The following is a 6,000-nucleotide window of genomic DNA, read 5'->3' on the forward strand; positions in this document are numbered from 1 at the left end:
TTATGTGTGAGAGAATTTACAATATAAACACAACAGAGTCCTGTAAGTGCCTCTACATAATGTGAAAAATGTTTTATTGGTTTCCTGTAAAATGTAATGGGCTTGTCGAGAATACATAATAATAACCCAGGTCTCTATGGAAAACTTGTGACAAATGGATATCTATTTGCTCTGCTGATATATTGAAGCCATTAAAATAGTTTTGCAAGTCAAATTCCATCCTTATTTCATAGAAGGTTATAAGAAGTTTTTTCCTTTTTAATATTTGATCCAATATAAGGGATGGATTGTATGAATGTTGCTGTGTCACATGTTCACTATATTTGTCAGGAAATCTCCACATCTTAGTCTTGTTTTTTACAGTTAATTCTTTCGCATCCCCAATACAGATTTACTGTATCTTTCCCGAATTCTCTAATCACCTTCTTTTTTCTGAGGGTGTAAATTGGTGCTGACCTGTAACGATCTGCCTTATTAGGTGTGCTTTTTTTTGTCCAGCTTCAGTCCTTGAAGCTTGCAAATGTATTAGGTTTTCAGCGGACCCTGATGAATAGGCAGGAGAGAGAACTGCATCTTGCAAAATCATTCAAGATATCTGATAACCCAACCTCATTGCACCCTTGAAGCCCCTGCATAGATGATCTCATTATTTCATTTGAACTCGTATCTATCTGTTACAACCATGAAAAATTTATTGGCTCAAGTTTAAAGGTAAACGATGGGTCAGCAGATATGACAAGATTTCCATGTAAAAGACCTGAATGGTCCATCCAGTCTGCCCTGTAATCACAATTTCATGATTAAATTAAAATGTCTTTTTTTTCTTTGTTTTTTCTGTGCCATAGACCTTAGAAGTCCACTCAGTACTGTCATTTGGTTTTAACTACTGTAGAATTGGATTATTATGAAGCATCTTGAAAGGCACATTATATTTCATAGGATAAGATAAACTGTCTCTCGTAACTGAATTCCACTGTGGACCTGAAACTCTTACACTGCACTGAGATCACTGAGGGGCCAGTGAAATACAGCACAGGAGACTCAGAGTCTGAGGAGTCCACATTTCAGATGAGATACGGTATTAACCTACCAGCATCATTGAGTTAGTGAGATGCTTCACAAATTATGAGTTTTTGCCTCTTTTGCAAGTGTCTCTTCATATTCTTTCTTAGCTGTCTTTATCAGTGCTTTGCATCTAACTTCCCAGTGCTTATGTTTCTTCTTATTTTCTTCATTCGGATCTTTTTTCCATTCTTTAAAGGATGTTTTTTGGCTCTAATAGCCTCTTTCACTTCACCTTTTAACTACACCGGCTCTCGTTTCCTCTTCTTTCCACCTTTGCTGATACATGGAATACATCTGGTCTGGGCTTCCACAAAGGTATTTTTAAATAACACCCACACCTGGTTTACAGTCCTAACCTTTGCAACTGATCCTTTTAACTTATTTTTAACCATTTTCTTCATTTTATCATAGTCGCCCTTTTGAAAATTAAATGCCCCTATAGTAGATTTCTTTTGCAACATTACTCCCAGTATCAGCTCAAATTTGATCACATTATGATCACTGTTGCTGTATTATATCTTGCATTCCACTAAGGACCAAATCCAAAATAGAACTTGTTGGTTCCCGGACCAGTTGCTCCAAGAAGCAGTCATTTATGACAGCTAGGAATTTTACCTCCCTAGCACTCCCCGATGTAACATTTAACAAGTCAATGTTGGGGTAATTGAAATCAACAAGTAACAAAGCTCATACTCTATAAACAAATATATCTATAGAATCCCCCTACAATTCCACTCAGTACTGCCAAATAATCATTCACAGATAGAGGAAATACACCACACACTAAATTCAAATCAGAAACAGAAGGAAAAGGAGCACAAAAGGTTTTTTTGAGGTTTTTTTTGAGATGTCTGGTTTCATTTGAAGTTTACTTGAAGCTTATTGGGGGCTGGTCTTTGGACTTCCTACTTAGCCTCCTATTGGCTGGATTGGGGTAGAGGTGTTGCTTCTCTTCCTCCTCTCTGCTTATTTGTTTAGACCTTTTGGGTGCGGAGCCTTCTCAGCATTTTTCACCAGCTGCTGATGACTTTCTTTATCCCTGGCACCATTGTGCAGTGATTGCACTAGCAGTGATATCTTTGAATGTGGCTTTTGCAAGACTCCTGAAGCAGCCTCGGCGAAACAAGGAAGTTCCCTGTCGGGTCCTGTAGTGAAGACACTGTTTCAAGTTCTTCTGTCCTGCATGTGCATGTTCGTTTGGGGGATCATGGCACGAGAGGCATGAGATGACCGGCAGCTAAGTATCTGGTTTTTGCCATCTTATCTGTGCCTGTTAGTGATTTTTGAACTTTCCCTGCATTTTCCAAGACTTTGGGATGTTTCAATCTCCAACTGGGGAGTGGTTACCGCTGATACTTGATTCAGTGAACATTTTGATTCAGAAAAACGGAGCCCATATGAGAGAAAGTGGAGTTTTTTGAGCCCATGAAGCTGAACTGAGGCTTTTTCTCCACTTTCTTTTCTGCTTCTTTTGTGCTCCTTTTCCCTCTGTTTCTGCTTTGAATTTAGTGTGTGGTGTATGATTGCGGGTGGTGTATTTCCTCTATCTGTGAGTGATTATTTGGCAGTAAGTACTGAGTGGAATTGTAGGGGGTTCTATAAATATATTTGTTTATAGCTTTGTTACTTGTTAATTTTACATACTCTTCCCTATTAATTTGTAATTGAAATCACCCATTATTATACTGTTGTCCATTTAACATAGAAACATAGAAATAGACGGCAGATAAGGGCCCACGGCCCATCTAGTCTGCCCACCTTAATGTCCCTCCCCTACCTTTGCCCTGTGAATAGATCCCATGTGCCGATCCCATTTGGCCTTAAAATCAGGCACGCTGCTGGCCTCAATCACCTGTAGTGGAAGACTATTCCAGCGATCAACCACTCTTTCAGTGAAAAAGAATTTCTCCAGCTTTCTTCGTCTGTCTGCTCATTTTGTCCTGGGGGATGATAGTATAACCCTACCTTTATATTCCTTCCCTTCGCACATGGAATTTCTATCCATAAGGATTCCACACTGTTATCTATGTCATACAGAATGTTTATTTTATTTGATTCAATTCCCTCTTTAACATATAGCGCAACACCCCCCCTCCAATTTGATCTATATCTTTGCGATATAATTTGTACCCAGGTAACACAGTGTCCCATTGATTGTCCTCCCTCCACCAGGTCTCTGAGATGCCTATTATATCTATCTCATTATTCAGTGCTATATATTCTAACTCTCCTATTTTATTTTTTAGGCTTCTAGCATTTGTATAGACACTTCAAATTGTGTTTTTTCCTTGCAACTACAGGCTGCTGAGAAGGCAGGGAAAATTTGAGTCTTTTACTCTGCCTTCCTCTTAAACCTTCCTGGCTTTCTTTCACCATTATTGGAATCTCTCTACCGGGATTCCTTAAATATCCTGTTTCAATAGTATCCTCTAAGGATACCTCACACCAAACCATCCGCTCCAGGACAACTGTCAGCTTTCCCCCACATCTCAGTTTAAAAGCTGCTCTATCTCCTTTTTAAACTTTAGCGCCAGCAGCCTGGTTCCATCCTGGTTAAGGTGGAGTCCGTCCTTTAGGAATAAGCTCCCCCTTTCCCAGAAGGTTGCCCAGTTCTTAACAAAGCTAAATTTCTCATCCCTGCACCATCGTCTCAACCATGCATTGAGACTTTGGAGCTCTACCTGCCTCTTGGGTCCTGCATGTGGAACTGAGAGCATTTCTGAAAATGCAACCCTGGAGGATCTGGATTTCAGCTTTCTACCTAAGAGCCTAAATTTGGCTTCCAGAACCTCCCTCCCTTATTTTCCTATGTCATTGGTACCTACATGTCCAGGACAGCTATCTCTTCCCCAGCACTATCTAAAATCCTATCTATGTGACGCATGAAGTCCGCCACCTTCACACCAGGCAGGCAAGTGACCAGGCAATCCACGCCCACCAGCCACCCAGCTATCTACATGCCTAATTATCGACTCACCAACTACAACCATTGTCCTAACTTTTCCCTCCTAGGCAGAAGCCCCTGGAGACACATCCTTGGGGCGAGAGGATATTGCATCTCCTGGTGGGCAGGTCCTAGCTACAGGATTATTTCCTATTACACCAGGGTGATGCTCTCCTTCTAGGAGACCTCTCTCCTCCAAGGCAGCACAGGGGCTACCAGACTGGAGGTGGGACTTCTCCACAATATCCCTGTAGGTCTCCTCTATGTACTTCTCTGTCTCCCTCAGCTCCTCCAAGTTTGCTCAAGTCTCAAGGGAATGCACTCATTCTCTGAGAGCTTGGAGCTCTTTGCAGCGAGCACACACATATAACTTCTCACCAACCGTGAGAAATTCATTCATGTGATACTCAATTTAAAAGACTGGATATCAACACTGTTGCTGGACAACTGTCTGCATCTTGTTATTGAGCTAATTAATTCACCTTTTTAAGCTACTAGGAATATATTAGACTAGTATAGAGAGCCTTAGGATTTATTAAAAGTTTGTTTTTTTAAGATGTAAACTGTCTTTAGAAGGGAACCTACAATTGAGCTTTTCTTCCCAAAGAACTTTAGAAGGGAACCTACAATTGAGCTTTTCTTACATAGTAACATAGTAGATGACCCGAATGGTCCATCCAGTCTGCCCAACCTGATTCAATTCAAATTTTTTTAATTTTTTTCTTAGCTATTTCTGGACAAGAATCCAAAGCTGTACCCGGTACTGTGCTTGGGTTCCAACTGCCGAAATCTCCGTCAAAACCTACTCCAGCCCATCTACACCATCCCAGCCATTGAAGTCCTCTCCAGCCCATCCTTCCCCAAATGGCCATATACAGACCGTGCAAGTCTGCCCAGTACTGGCCTTAGTTCAATATTTATCAAACTTATCAAAGCTCAGAGCAAAATAATATATACTTGGGGAGGAAGTGATGTCAGACCAAGAGAGGGCAGCTTAATTCTTGGGCTCTCTCGGGGCTTGAGTATTTTTTAGATTGTTTGGCTTCCCAGGAGCGTTTTGGATAACTTTTGGGTTCCTTTTGGGCTGTTCAGTGAATGGCGACATACAAACACCTGGACAAATCTAAAATCGCAAACAGTGTGAGCAACAAATCCAGTGAGGGTTCTCCCAGTTCCCCATTGGACCGGAACAAGATGACGATGCGGTCGGAGTCCATGCCCTTAGCCTCAACCACGGCAACAACAGGCTCAGATGCATTCGCGTTCCAAGCTAAAATGGAAGCTTGGTTTGCTGACCTGAAAGCCGAAATGGTGGGGGTACGAGATGATGTTAAGGCAGCCATGGCCAAGCTTTGAACAGAGATAGTGGAGCTGGGCAGCCGAGTTGCAGCATCGGAGGAACATGTGTCTCGATTGGCAACCACGGTGAAAGAAACAGCAGCAGCGACCGAGAAAACAGCGTCGAGCTTGATCAAGGTGCAGAATCAACTAGAGGATTTAGAGAATAGATTGCGGTGCTTCAACCTGAGATTTAAAGGAATCCCAGACTCTGACTGTTATAAGGATTGTAAGCAAGTAGTTCAGGAACTTTGCAGTCAACTCTTAGGGACAGAGAACCTGGTGGAACCATCCAATATAATATTGCTCCAGGTGCATCGGAGCCTTGGATCTACCAGATCTAATGGAGATATCATTGCCTGTTTTGGGGATTACTTGCTCAAGGAATGTATTTTGCAACACAGCAGTTGGAATCTATCAGGGCTTGACTATAGTCACGTTGCAGAAACGGAGAGCTTTTCCCTTGGTCTCTGGATCACAGTGAATGGGAGATCTAGGTAAGTAGAAGAAGTGGCGGATGTGTGGCTGGTGCTTAAAGACCTAGGCTGTGGTGGACTACCCACACATGACTTCTCTGGTTCTTCTTCAGGTGGAGCAATTAAGCTGACTCCATGGCAGCTGATTACCCAAGGGGGCAAGAAGCATACCAAATC

The sequence above is a fragment of the Geotrypetes seraphini genome, chromosome 13, assembly GCF_902459505.1.
Source record: "Geotrypetes seraphini chromosome 13, aGeoSer1.1, whole genome shotgun sequence".
In the NCBI taxonomy this organism is placed as follows: Eukaryota; Metazoa; Chordata; class Amphibia; order Gymnophiona; family Dermophiidae; genus Geotrypetes; species Geotrypetes seraphini.